Source organism: Anthonomus grandis, chromosome 22 (genome assembly GCF_022605725.1).
Source record: "Anthonomus grandis grandis chromosome 22, icAntGran1.3, whole genome shotgun sequence".
NCBI classification, from domain to species: Eukaryota; Metazoa; Arthropoda; class Insecta; order Coleoptera; family Curculionidae; genus Anthonomus; species Anthonomus grandis.
Window position 1 is genome coordinate 27,603,595 of NC_065567.1, and position 16,212 is coordinate 27,619,806.

A 16,212-nucleotide genomic window follows, 5' to 3' on the forward strand; every position below is an offset into this window, starting at 1 on the left:
TTCATTTTTCGGGTATACCCCCCCGTATCGATTTTTTTCACCAAAAATTCATTTTTTTCGAAATCAAACTAAGTATACCAGCGTCTTATTTGGGTCACCTAGATTACGAAAACACCGGGTTATAACAGGATCCGAGCAGAACTAAGGGAATGAGAGCACTTTGAAAATCCTGAAAAAGTCGTTTTCGACGTCCGTTTTTGAGGCCAAAAATGGGCATCAAAAATGCCATATCTCAGCTATTAAAAGAGCTACGACCTTGCGGGTGGTCTCGTTGGATTTAGAACGACGAAACTAAGACAAAACCGTTGGAATTTTCCCGATAGCTCCCATAGAAGTCGAGATATCGACCTTCAAAGTTTGGGTTTTTTCATTTTTCGGGTATACCCCCCCGTATCGATTTTTTTCACCAAAAATTGATTTTTTTCGAAATCAAACTAAGTATACCAGCGTATTATTTGGGTCACCTAGATTACGAAAACACCGGGCTATAACAGGATCCGAGCAGAACTAAGGGAATGAGAGCACTTTGAAAATCCTGAAAAAGTCGTTTTCGACGTCCGTTTTTGAGGCCAAAAATGGGCATCAAAAATGCCATATCTCAGCTATTAAAAGAGCTACGACCTTGCGGGTGGTCTCGTTGGATTTAGAACGACGAAACTAAGACAAAACCGTTGGAATTTTCCCGATAGCTCCCATAGAAGCTGAGATATCGACCTTCAAAGTTTGGGTTTTTATTTTTCAGGTATACCCCCCCCGTATCGAATTTTTTCACCAAAAATTGATTTTTTTCGAAATCAAACTAAGTATACCAGCGTCTTATTTGGGTCACCTAGATTACGAAAACACCGGGTTATAACAGGATCCGAGCAGAACTAAGGGAATGAGAGCACTTTGAAAATCCTGAAAAAGTCGTTTTCGACGTCCGTTTTTGAGGCCAAAAATGGGCATCAAAAATGCCATATCTCAGCTATTAAAAGAGCTACGACCTTGCGGGTGGTCTCGTTGGATTTAGAACGACGAAACTAAGACAAAACCGTTGGAATTTTCCCGATAGCTCCCATAGAAGCTGAGATATCGACCTTCAAAGTTTGGGTTTTTATTTACACATCTCGTGAGAGTCGTATCGAATTTTTTCACCAAAAATTGATTTTTTTCGAAATCAAACTAAGTATACCAGCGTCTTATTTGGGTCACCTAGATTACGAAAACACCGGGTTATAACAGGATCCGAGCAGAACTAAGGGAATGAGAGCACTTTGAAAATCCTGAAAAAGTCGTTTTCGACGTCCGTTTTTGAGGCCAAAAATGGGCATCAAAAATGCCATATCTCAGCTATTAAAAGAGCTACGACCTTGCGGGTGGTCTCGTTGGATTTAGAACGACGAAACTAAGACAAAACCGTTGGAATTTTCCCGATAGCTCTCATAGAAGCCGAGATATCGACCTTCAAAGTTTGGGTTTTTTCATTTTTCGGGTATACCCCCCCGTATCGATTTTTTTCACCAAAAATTCATTTTTTTCGAAATCAAACTAAGTATACCAGCGTCTTATTTGGGTCACCTAGATTACGAAAACACCGGGTTATAACAGGATCCGAGCAGAACTAAGGGAATGAGAGCACTTTGAAAATCCTGAAAAAGTCGTTTTCGACGTCCGTTTTTGAGGCCAAAAATGGGCATCAAAAATGCCATATCTCAGCTATTAAAAGAGCTACGACCACACATCTCGTGAGAGTGGATTTAGAACGACGAAACTAAGACAAAACCGTTGGAATTTTCCCGATAGCTCTCATAGAAGCCGAGATATCGACCTTCAAAGTTTGGGTTTTTTCATTTTTCGGGTATACCCCCCCGTATCGATTTTTTTCACCAAAAATTCATTTTTTTCGAAATCAAACTAAGTATACCAGCGTCTTATTTGGGTCACCTAGATTACGAAAACACCGGGTTATAACAGGATCCGAGCAGAACTAAGGGAATGAGAGCACTTTGAAAATCCTGAAAAAGTCGTTTTCGACGTCCGTTTTTGAGGCCAAAAATGGGCATCAAAAATGCCATATCTCAGCTATTAAAAGAGCTACGACCTTGCGGGTGGTCTCGTTGGATTTAGAACGACGAAACTAAGACAAAACCGTTGGAATTTTCCCGATAGCTCCCATAGAAGTCGAGATATCGACCTTCAAAGTTTGGGTTTTTTCATTTTTCGGGTATACCCCCCCGTATCGATTTTTTTCACCAAAAATTGATTTTTTTCGAAATCAAACTAAGTATACCAGCGTATTATTTGGGTCACCTAGATTACGAAAACACCGGGCTATAACAGGATCCGAGCAGAACTAAGGGAATGAGAGCACTTTGAAAATCCTGAAAAAGTCGTTTTCGACGTCCGTTTTTGAGGCCAAAAATGGGCATCAAAAATGCCATATCTCAGCTATTAAAAGAGCTACGACCTTGCGGGTGGTCTCGTTGGATTTAGAACGACGAAACTAAGACAAAACCGTTGGAATTTTCCCGATAGCTCCCATAGAAGCTGAGATATCGACCTTCAAAGTTTGGGTTTTTATTTTTCAGGTATACCCCCCCCCGTATCGAATTTTTTCACCAAAAATTGATTTTTTTCGAAATCAAACTAAGTATACCAGCGTCTTATTTGGGTCACCTAGATTACGAAAACACCGGGTTATAACAGGATCCGAGCAGAACTAAGGGAATGAGAGCACTTTGAAAATCCTGAAAAAGTCGTTTTCGACGTCCGTTTTTGAGGCCAAAAATGGGCATCAAAAATGCCATATCTCAGCTATTAAAAGAGCTACGACCTTGCGGGTGGTCTCGTTGGATTTAGAACGACGAAACTAAGACAAAACCGTTGGAATTTTCCCGATAGCTCTCATAGAAGCCGAGATATCGACCTTCAAAGTTTGGGTTTTTTCATTTTTCGGGTATACCCCCCCGTATCGATTTTTTTCACCAAAAATTCATTTTTTTCGAAATCAAACTAAGTATACCAGCGTCTTATTTGGGTCACCTAGATTACGAAAACACCGGGTTATAACAGGATCCGAGCAGAACTAAGGGAATGAGAGCACTTTGAAAATCCTGAAAAAGTCGTTTTCGACGTCCGTTTTTGAGGCCAAAAATGGGCATCAAAAATGCCATATCTCAGCTATTAAAAGAGCTACGACCTTGCGGGTGGTCTCGTTGGATTTAGAACGACGAAACTAAGACAAAACCGTTGGAATTTTCCCGATAGCTCCCATAGAAGTCGAGATATCGACCTTCAAAGTTTGGGTTTTTTCATTTTTCGGGTATACCCCCCCGTATCGATTTTTTTCACCAAAAATTGATTTTTTTCGAAATCAAACTAAGTATACCAGCGTATTATTTGGGTCACCTAGATTACGAAAACACCGGGCTATAACAGGATCCGAGCAGAACTAAGGGAATGAGAGCACTTTGAAAATCCTGAAAAAGTCGTTTTCGACGTCCGTTTTTGAGGCCAAAAATGGGCATCAAAAATGCCATATCTCAGCTATTAAAAGAGCTACGACCTTGCGGGTGGTCTCGTTGGATTTAGAACGACGAAACTAAGACAAAACCGTTGGAATTTTCCCGATAGCTCCCATAGAAGCTGAGATATCGACCTTCAAAGTTTGGGTTTTTATTTTTCAGGTATACCCCCCCCGTATCGAATTTTTTCACCAAAAATTGATTTTTTTCGAAATCAAACTAAGTATACCAGCGTCTTATTTGGGTCACCTAGATTACGAAAACACCGGGTTATAACAGGATCCGAGCAGAACTAAGGGAATGAGAGCACTTTGAAAATCCTGAAAAAGTCGTTTTCGACGTCCGTTTTTGAGGCCAAAAATGGGCATCAAAAATGCCATATCTCAGCTATTAAAAGAGCTACGACCTTGCGGGTGGTCTCGTTGGATTTAGAACGACGAAACTAAGACAAAACCGTTGGAATTTTCCCGATAGCTCTCATAGAAGCCGAGATATCGACCTTCAAAGTTTGGGTTTTTTCATTTTTCGGGTATACCCCCCCGTATCGATTTTTTTCACCAAAAATTCATTTTTTTCGAAATCAAACTAAGTATACCAGCGTCTTATTTGGGTCACCTAGATTACGAAAACACCGGGTTATAACAGGATCCGAGCAGAACTAAGGGAATGAGAGCACTTTGAAAATCCTGAAAAAGTCGTTTTCGACGTCCGTTTTTGAGGCCAAAAATGGGCATCAAAAATGCCATATCTCAGCTATTAAAAGAGCTACGACCTTGCGGGTGGTCTCGTTGGATTTAGAACGACGAAACTAAGACAAAACCGTTGGAATTTTCCCGATAGCTCCCATAGAAGTCGAGATATCGACCTTCAAAGTTTGGGTTTTTTCATTTTTCGGGTATACCCCCCCGTATCGATTTTTTTCACCAAAAATTGATTTTTTTCGAAATCAAACTAAGTATACCAGCGTATTATTTGGGTCACCTAGATTACGAAAACACCGGGCTATAACAGGATCCGAGCAGAACTAAGGGAATGAGAGCACTTTGAAAATCCTGAAAAAGTCGTTTTCGACGTCCGTTTTTGAGGCCAAAAATGGGCATCAAAAATGCCATATCTCAGCTATTAAAAGAGCTACGACCTTGCGGGTGGTCTCGTTGGATTTAGAACGACGAAACTAAGACAAAACCGTTGGAATTTTCCCGATAGCTCCCATAGAAGCTGAGATATCGACCTTCAAAGTTTGGGTTTTTATTTTTCAGGTATACCCCCCCCGTATCGAATTTTTTCACCAAAAATTGATTTTTTTCGAAATCAAACTAAGTATACCAGCGTCTTATTTGGGTCACCTAGATTACGAAAACACCGGGTTATAACAGGATTCGAGCAGAACTAAGGGAATGAGTTCATATTTTGTTTCATAATTATTTAGATATATAAAATACATTTTCAAGCCCCCTGTATTATATTACAACATTTACAAACTTTGTCTCATCTACTGAATGAGTTCATCTTGAAGGCTATTTTATATATTCCTTTGCATTGGGAAATTTAATTCAATGGTCTACTTTTGTGACATTTGAATTATTGGTTCTGTCCGTTGGACCTTTATATTTCTAAAAAGAGGAAACCTTTGGATGCTAATAAAGGGATATTATACGGTAGAAACAAGGAAAAGTTCAAAAATTCATTCACTTTTGGGGAAAAAAAATCTGTCTGTAAAGGCCGTTTAAACCAGGTGCTATTATCCGTCCCTTGAACCTAATGAGATCATGAAAAGTTTTACAGGCCAATAAAAGTGTTAAATCCCTGCGTAGTAAAGTAGCGTCCACCCAACATCAGCGAATCTCCGATGCAGAAGTTTGGTCAATATAATTGGGCCATTCGTATAACAACCTCGAGTTTATGGTGAAACAGACGAGTTGCCGATTTGTCATAAGCAATTAGGAAAGTACTTCGGCTGGGAAATAAGCCCGATTCCGAGGCTGATCTGGGCTTTAAATTATATTAGGGGTGCACCGTGCGAGTTTACCACCAAAACTTTATCGGCTTCATTTAAATTTGAAATGTGATGGAATACTTTAGTAAGTCGGGATCCGTTACCGTAAAATACTTGCCGACATTTTGACTTTATCCTGATAATGGTTTTAGAGGGAGGTTTAGTTTTATTACTTATTGGGGCTTAAGGAATATTCCTAAAATATCATCCTTTCTACCACTTAATGTCGTGATAAAATATTTGTGAACCCTTTTACCGACCGCGATGAATTTGTAATTCGCGGTGTGGTTATTTACTTGTCGCTTAACGACCCGCCGAAATCCTTTGTTTGACTTTGACACCCCCTATTGTAAAAAGCCTTTTAATAAGGCCATTACCAGTAACCGATGTTCTATTAATAATTGAATACATTTCATTCACCGCATATTAAATTGCCATGTTAACTAATCATCTTCATTGTTTGGGTGTATTGATTCTTGCTGGTTAATATAAGCTTCTTTGTTTCCTCGATGTGGGGTGCCTAATGACTCTAACTACCACGTTTCCCTATAATAATCATTATAATAGTGAAAACACTTCACTTGTCACTAAACCAGTGCACAAGATATTTTATCGCACTTGTGTTGTAATGCAACATATGCTAAAGCTAATATGTTGATCAAGAAAAATATATTCAACACGACCACACGTGTACCATCGTATACACCCCCCTTTATTTCCATTTATTGAAATGATCTTTGTGGATTTACATATCGCATGTTACATACATTTCACATATGGCCTATACCTGTTTTGCATATACAGTCATACTGAAAAAGAATTTAATATATCTCATAATTTACATCGTTTACAGTAAATTCTAAAATTAAGGGGTCTCCAAAGCAATTTAGATATACTCAAGGGAGACCACAAGCAATCCCAGGATCTGTCAATAGGTAATTTCGAGACCGTCGGTAATTATTCTTTAGCAAATGACAACATGACATATTACATTTACTACCATGGGGGATATAACCTATGCACTATTTTGACTTGACACTGAAAATTAATAGCATTACAGGGTCAGAGATAACTTCATAATACGATATACGTGTACCACAGAAACCCAGCTTACTACCCATCAGTTAACTATAGGTGATCGCCCTAGTTTGGCATTAATTATCTACGTGATACGTCATTAATTAGTATTTGAATCTTAGGCGGAAAAAACTGGTAAGTTCGTTACGGGACTTCATTCATATGATAAATTATCAATATTCTTTCGATACGAGGAAACGTGGTGAATTAAAGAGATAATTAGATAAAATAATACACCTGTGGGGGTTTTAAAAAAACCCCATGATGTTGCAGAACAAAAAGGGGTCATCAACCGTGACTAACACAATTACAATAAAACTATCATTATATCACCCCAAAGCGGGCGAAATCCGCTAAACTTTAAACAATGATCCGATGCGTCGGGTAAAGTGAAACGATGACAATGTAACGGACGAAAATATCCATCATTATAACTTTACCAGTTTATTCAAAAGGATATTTGGTTTAGTATGTTTCTGAAAGGCACCACGGGGGTCTACACGTAGGGTTACATGGATCATTTCCCACAGGTGTATATCGACGCGACCAGACCATCTCTCCCCTATACCTTCTACTATTTTCATCCCTCTTTTTTTTAGTTCAAAGTAGTAATCAAAGCACGTATTAGGTTTTAGCTTTCCTGAGGGTGTCAACATAGCAATAATTATTTTAAAGTGGTATATCACCCCAGATAGGTTATGAAGTATTTAATGAGGATAGACGGTTTGGTTATGTGGAACATTTTGGCGCCCAACGAAAAAGCTAAAAAGCTCATCATTATTTAGTTATTAATTATTATTCTATTTTATATGTTTAGTTGGATTTTTGGGTTAATTTTCAATTTTATTTCAGGCATTTAAAGTTCGTTCCACATTTATGTAATTTTTTAAAAAAATAATATACGTGAAGGAGGTATTGAAATCCATCATAGCCTTATAGTTTTTCTGATTTTTAGCTCATCCTAGTTCGAAATATTTAGTCAAAATATTTGAATAATTTTTATTTCAGGAGTGCCTGTCAAATATAAACTAATTCCTCTCTCATAGACTATATCTCAAGTCCTGGTAGTCTAAATTTAAAAATTTTTAATACTATTTGAAGAGTTTCTCGCCTTTCCTGAATACATTTTAAAAATCCTACCGAAATAAGTTAAAATATTTGAATTTTTAATCCAGGAATGCCAGTACGAAACAAACTAAATCCATTCTTATAGACTAGGCAATATTTTAAGTCGTGGTAGTCTAAATTAAGAATTTTTTTATTTCTGAGACTATTTAAAGATTTTACCATCTTTTCTAAATAAAATTTGAAAATCCTCTCGCAAAAAGTTAAAATGTTTGAATTTTTATCCCAGGAGTGCCTGTAAGAAATAAACTATCTCATAAACTTGGCAATATTTCAAGTCCTAGTAGTCCAAATTTAAAAATTTTTGATTTTTGACACTAGTTGGAAATTTTTCCGCCTTTCCTGAATAAATTTTAAAAATCAACCCGAAAAAAATTTAAATAATTGAGTCATAGTGAATTCTCGTCGAAGTTACTTTAGTTGAGACAACGAACAGTTTAAAGGGTAAGTCAACAATGTATAGATCCCAATCCTTCTTTATTCCTACCATCAAACAAAAACTATTACATTGTATCATTAGCCAGACTCAATAAAAAAATTCCCCTCACCATGAAAAAAAGTTAATTGCCAAAAATCGTAAACCGTTTTCCGTGCTTTCTCACCATAACCATTACTCTCCTCGAAGTCAGGTGTGCATAGATTTATTATCATTTAAAAATAAACCCGGGGATTAGTGAAAAGGAAACACAATAAGTAGGTAGCACGATACAATATACAGTATACCAAACAGGTGTTACAATAAAGGCACTGCACTGTCGTTGTGGGCACATACGGGTTTACTTCGTTTCTGACAGGTAGATTTGTCCTATATGCTAATTCGGGTGGTTTCGGTAAAAAATCGGCAATTTCGTTTATACCAGGTGGGTAGAGTTGCTAATCAAAAAATAAATCAATGCCTACGTATAGTCATGATGCAATTGCTACTTCATGACTTAGGTGTATTCTCACACCACCTGATGCTTGCAGACAGTTTTTTTTTTGGTAAACTAATCCGAGCACAAAAAAGGGGTGAACCTCTCCCCGTACCGTGAAAAAAAGTCGAAAAAAAGATGTGTGACGTGCATTTTTTACCGGAGGGTTAAAAAAGAACTAAAATTCTGCTGTGCGATAAATTTAAATAAAGCTTCATTATCTGTTCAATCGGTGTACAATGAGTGATTTATAAAAGTGTCGAACGGTAACAGAGCTTTTGTACCTTACAGCCAACACCTGGTCACTCGCAATGCTTTTATTACCAACGCACATTATTTAATTAAATGTGCTTACGTAGATTACGCTATTGTTTTGATTAAAAATGTCGGGATTCCGTTAAAACAATTTCAATAGAAAACGTAAAAATGGAAATAATAAATAAGGGTTATCTTTATTACGATCGTGATTATCTATGCTTGTTTCACCAATTACTTGTCGATGGAATTACTACGATTTATCATTGAATCATGAAACGCATTTTGGCGCCCAACAAAATTTTACAAATGGGGCTTCCTTTTGTTTTAATTATTGTGAGTTAATAACACACAAGTAATTTAATTTTTCTGTGGCAAAATAAAGAAGACGAAGAAGGAGAGGAAGAAGTGGAGAAGTAAAGGTATAGAAGAAGAGACTGTGATGGTCTCTTCTCTTCGTTGGTGCTGCCGTAAAACGCGACAGACACGAAGTAGGCGGAGACAGAACAAGTTGTTGACCTCAGGTCAACTTGGTTGGCAGACCGCAGTTATTTTCAGCATTTACTTAGCATGATTTATTTTTATGCGCGTCCTATATTTTACTAATATCTGTCCTTTGCCTTTTAGATAACCACTTATTTACAGCCCGTTTGTTTATTTACTTTTTAACGATCACTCCTGCTTATCTCAAATTGGTTTGAAATTACTTTTCGAAACAATTAACACTTCTTTGTTCCCTGCTTCGGAGTAATGTTATGGTTGACAAATTAATGATCTATGAAATGTGTGCTTTTTTTCTTATACAGAGACATCTTGAGTCATTTTTTGAACACTTTCACTTACTTATTAATAGAGGTTATCTACTTTGGACAGTTATTGCAGATAAATTTATTTTGTTGTTAAAAAGAGCAAGGGTTTAATATTTTTAGTTTATTGTAGATCTCTTAATATGATGCAATTATTTTGTGATATTGAAACTCGTTTTTACCTAAAGAAATTTGGTTTAACAAAATGCAAGTGAGCAAAACTTTGGCGCCCAACAAAAAATTTCAACGACTTTTTTTGTTTTCAAATTACGTAATTTTTTAAGGAAATATAATTTTTAGTCGATTTTAGCAATTATTATTAAAAAGTAAAAACGACATAAATCAAATGTCTAAGATAAATTATTTAAAATACCAGAAATCCACTTTGACCAGATATATTAAAAAAATATCATAACTAGTTTGGCATGTGAGCAAAACTTTGGCGCCCAACAAAAAATCCAATATAGTCTAAAAAAGTTACTTTTAAACATTAAATCCCTTTTTATTTTCAAATTCCATAACTTCATAAAAAAATATAATTTTACACTAATTTTAGCAGTTATCGAGAAGTAAAAACGACAAAAATCAATCGACTAATTTAAATAAATATTAATGACTTAGTGGTATCATAAATACAGCAAACGAAATTGCGTAATAATAATATTTAGTTGAAATTTATCGTGCATGTGTTACGCCTCCATTGCAATAAAGAAAACTAAAAAAAGAAAAAAAATACCACTAACGAATTCACCCTGTATGCATATAACTTAGCGATACTGACCAAGTAGGCATTAAAATACGGTTCTATCGGACCAAACAAGTTTCTGTCGTAGGAAAGCAGCGGATACCTTGATTGTTCTTCTGGGTACTTAAAATCACTTTTACATGCACGTCGTGGGTATATACCTACACAAAAAACATCACGAAGATAAAAAGTCTTGAAAAAGCACATCAGCTGGAAGATTATAACCGGTTTTAGATAGGTATAGTGTTCTCCTTTTCTTCTTCTTCTTCTAGTAGTACTACAACTACTGCTACTACGTAGTAGATTTGATGATGTGTTTACTTTAAACTGATGCGATATCAGTTCTTGGCTTTGAGAGCCTAATGGCTTTTCTTGCTTTTTTTTATCGATGATTTTTTGTAAAAATTTCAACAAACGGTCTTGATTTAATTTGATAGTCAAGGGGCATTTTAAACAATAACGTTTTTATCATAAAATATACATTATATAAATAGTTTTTGTTACTAATGGCTTTCGGAATTACCATATTTTTCTAATGCCGCGAAAACCCAATGAGTTCTCATTAATTTTTTTTTTTTTAATTAAATTCTTTATAATTTATCATTCCTTTTCCGGTTGACGCGTCTACAAATTTTTGGTTGTTTAGGTAAATTCGTTAACAACGGTGTGAAAAGGTGTAATATTCAATTAAGTGAATATCTGATAGGCCCTTTTTTTAATTTTGGGTGATTTATCACACTTGCCGGTTTTTTATTATTTTTTTAAGGCTTAACGAGGCATAACTGAATTCTTTTCTACGTGTAACGTATATGGAATATTTAAAAATAAGTGGAATTTTATAGTTTTATTTTGCAATCCTGGCCTATTTTTTTTTAACTCTGAAATGTTTAATTAAGATACCACACGACCAAAAAAATAAATTTAGGGCCCTGTTTTATTTTCCATAATTGATATTAACAGTAGATGTAATTTATTGGCTATACGAATTCGACTAAAAAAAAAAAAATAAAACAGGCTGTAAACCGATCTCCTTTTTGTTTTTCATGTCAAAACCCAAACAACCAGCAGAAACCAATCCAGTAAATAATAACCGAATGGGCCATTAGGAATAATTTAACATCGTTCAATTTGAGCCCAGGTCAAAAAGGTCTCGGCAAAAAAAAAGACGCACACAAAACAATCGTTATTTTACAGGTGCTAAACATAGGGCAATAAACAAATTTATTTCAGTTATTAACGTATGGGTTTAGTATAAGAATAAAAATATTCCGGTTATTTTCGCTGAAAGTCACGTACCGCCATTTAATACTTTCTTGTGTTTGGAAAATGATTGTTTAATTGGTCTGGGTTACGTCGTTTAAACCGTTTAAATATGTCGCGGTTCTTTTATTTTGCACGGATTCTATTAAAACCTGGCACTGTTTCGCGTAATTGGAATCCCACCATTTAATTTATTTTTTTTTGCCTCTTTTAATATGCATCACACTTTATGACCATAACTTTCAAAAAACATGTTGGAGTTAATTGGGTATAGCCAAGGGGAAATTAACCAAACCTTTTTGGCTTCTTGGGTATCATGTACCTTGAAATGTCTTATTTTTAGTAATTAAAAGTACCTACTTAGGACACTACCGCAACAGTTTGGAAGTAATGGGAAAAACTTTCATACTTCAAGGCATTAATTTTCTCTGCTTAATTTCACTGACAATAAATTCTTTCAAGCTTAGAAGAGACAGACATTTTTTACTTATTCCAGGCAGTTGATAGATCATTTTATTAAAATTTTCTTAAATTGTTCAGAGTCTCCTAGAGGTCATGAGTCATCTTTTGATGCAAGGAAGCAGAATTTTGGCGCCCAACAAAAAATTGCAATAAAATTTGAAAAATTTATTTTGTCTTTTCAAACCCTTTTCATTTATAAATTACATAATTTTATATGCAAATATATATATTTTTAGTCGATTTTAGTAATTACCAAAAAGGAAACTCGACGAACATCAACTGTTTAAGATAAAATTTCATTTAAGAAATTTCCATATGGCTCTCTTGGACTTAGAACACTACCTTAACTCTCTGGAAATGATGGAAATAAGGTACTACATCCAAGAATCACTTTTGTCTCCTAAATTTCACTGAAAACTCATTCTTTCAAGCTTCCCCGTGGGCCTAGAAGATACAGAAATATTTTACCAATTCCAGGCAGTTCATAGATCATCTTACTGAAATTTCCATAAATCTTTCAGGGTCTCCTAGACATCTTAAGTCATCTTTTGAACACTTTCACTTACTGATTAATAAATGTCATCTACTGTAGACAGATAAAGCAGATAAATTTATTTTGTCGTTAAAAAAATCAATGGTTTAATGTTTTCAATTTAATCAAGGGAGCAAAATTTTGGTGCCCAACAAAAAATTACAATAAAAATTGAAAAATGTATTTTTTCTTATTCTTGGCTATTAAACCCCTTTTTATTTATAAATTACATAATTTTATATGAAAATATATACACTGGTGGCCAAAAGTAGATTGACAACTACTTATTTTTCAAATTTGTTTATATCACGGTTTAGGAAATGATAAATTAGGTGGGACAGTACCTGATTAAAAAACAACGGAGCCTATTTGTAATGTTTAATTATATTTAAACTATTTATTCGTAATACCCAATTTTATTAAAAAAAAAATAAAAAAACTAAACAATTTTCAAGTGGCCAAAATTAAATTGACAAATTCAAAACTTACTAAAATAAAAATAAGTATAGAAAATTTAATTTTTTTTTCTCTCCGTTTCTCTCCTAAATTTCAGTGAAAACTAATATTTCCAAGCTTCCCTGTGTGCCTGGAAGAAAAAAATATTTCACTAATGGATGGAGTCATTCTACTAAAATGTCCATGAATCTTTCTGGCTCTCCTGGACTTACGTCATGCCTGGAAATTATATACTTTATTTCTCTCCTAAATTTCACAGAAAACAGTTTTCTTTACGTTCGTATATTAGATAAACCTAAGAAAATACACTAGTATTAAGGTAGGTCCGAATCAAACTTACAAAACCCACGTAATTTCAGGTTTCAGTGTATCGAAGATAAAATTAGCATATTACATATACGCACACTTCTCCACTTGTGCATAACGCAACAAAGCGTTTTAATCGGACGTGGTGAATATCTAGGACATAAAAAGACACCATAAAGAAAATATACATGTATGTACTACGTATGTACGTGCTATGCATGTAACAACAGCCCGAGGGCACGTTTTCATAAGATCGTAGCAACGTACTCTCCCGCGAATTATTGCAATAAAATAAACTGTGTTAGTAAAGGCAAATGTACATAGGAGTTTTTTACTTGCAAATCTTGTTATATAACGCGTACTAAACGAAGGCTACCAACTTATGTTTTTTTTTTATTTTAATATGATTATGCTGACATTATCAATGAGTTATTATTATTCTTGAGCGTTGTACGGCAGGAGGCGATAGGAGACAGGGTTCGCCTTGAAAATCTAAATGTTGTTGCAATTGCATTGTGTTAAATAAGTAAATAAACTACCTAGATAATATGCATCGCCTTGGATCTATCTCCTCCTTACCCCCCGATGCCCTTGCGTTGCATTGCGTCGGTTACATCATATTAATGAAAAAACTGATGATTTTTTGTTGTTGTTGTTGCGTTCAAGACATAATTGTTGTTAATTTTTCCTTTGTTCAACTAATACGTTGTGCAAATTAATCTCGCGTCGCTGTTTATCAGTAGTTATCAATAGAAAAACAGGTTATCAATATAATAATATTATGTCTGCGGTCCAATTTTTGCCGATACGTGAACTTGAACTGGTTTTTTTTCTTTAATTAATTTACCAACAAAAGATTGCTGACCTACATTAATAAATTGATAATAATGGAGCTTAAATGTGCAAAATCATATTTTCAATTACGCACTTTTTAATAAAACGATAAATAAATTGGAATAGACACAAAGGAATATAAGATTTGCGTTGTTTTATGTCGATTATCTTGCACATATTACGTTGTATTTTGTACTACTTTTCCACAAAGGCACAAAATAAATGCGTTTGTAATAAATAGAATATTGTGATATTGGCGTAGAAAAATATAAAAATTAAATTGTTGTTCTAGTTTTTTTAGACAACCCATCTTGTAGTAAAGAGTAATTGACTTGTGTGCCGTTGAATATATTATGCAACGAGTAAAAAGACTCGATTGAATCAACATTTTTAGGTTTGTGCTGTTATTCTGAAAATGGTTAGTGCAAAAGAGCCCATATTTGATATTTACTTATATACTAAAGTTGCCGCTTTTTATTCAGGCATTTAAAGTATCCATCAATTGCGTAATTTTCATACGTTTTAAAGCAACTAAATTCTCGCATTTTCCCCGATAGTTGAAGCAGTTTTATTCTTAAATGCAGTTGAAGTCTTTGCATAATATTTCTTAGGTCTAATTTAAAGCTATTTTAAAACCTTTTGGCATTTGAAGCCGTATTGCACTATCTAGAAGCATAAAATCAGAGTTTTCAGGCAGTCAAAATCATTTTTCAAAACCTAAAAGGAATTTAAAATAAATTTAAATACATGGAATATTTTTCTGGAAGAAATGGCTTTATGTACCTTGGATTAAGCGGAAAATGACTTCAAAGACCTGGAATATATCAAGAATGATAATATAATCACAAGAATAGTAAAAGGTTTCAAAAGAAATACTTTGGAGGTAGCTTCAAAAGTCTGAAATAAAATTTAAAATAACCCGAAAGGCCTGGAAGATATAAATAATTATAAAATATATAAAAATGGCTTGAAATACCTGGGCTACATAAAAATGAGTGTACAATTACAAGAACACCTCTGAAATTTCTGCTCTTAAGGATGTTGTTTCGTTCTGAATATGAGTGAAATGATGGTTATTGACTCGAATATTGATAATTACATTTTCTAAATGATTATTATTTTATACATAGGTAATTACGTAATTTTATAAGTAGGAATTAATTTTTTTGTCGTGAATTGAAAAAGCTAAGTTATAACACTCCTTCAATTTCACAAATTGTTAATAAAAAAATATTTATTTTAAGATTACTTTCTTCTGTCTTTTTTTATTAATGTACATTTATTGCTTGTTTGTAAAAATATTAGTATTAGTGGTATTTGTATAAGTTTAACATTATATTATAAATAAATAAATGTTCGCTTATAAAACTTGTATTTTTCAGCAGATAACTATTTGTGTGTTATTGAATACGTTTTTTATTTAAAAAGATATTTAATTTTTTTTATTTTTTAATTATTGTAGCGATATTGTAAACACCGAGAAACCAGCTGATTCTCCGTTAATCCGGAATAACACAAGTAGCGCACCCCACGACGTCTTGAAGGACGACGAATCTTCCGAAATTATGGTCAGCCGAGTATGTAAGAAGTCGCGTCGCCGCTAGGAGGCCAATTGACAGTTCAGTTCGGAATATTGGCACGAGATTTAAATCGGATATAAATAAAGAATGTGGAAATAAATTAGTTGACTATTTTCGATTATTTTAATTCACACCTTACGAATAGGGAAAACGCTATATTCAGTTTTGAGAATGAATTATTAAAGATTAAATTGAATTATCAAACTATTGGGAAATGAAACCCATTTTCGAAAAACATATACAGGGACAGTTACACGGGAAGCTTCTATATTAACAATTATTTTTTACGGTTCAAATATATTAAAAGATTTGTTTATCCGGTATTTTTAATAATTTAAAATAAATACTGAGCTCAGTAAAA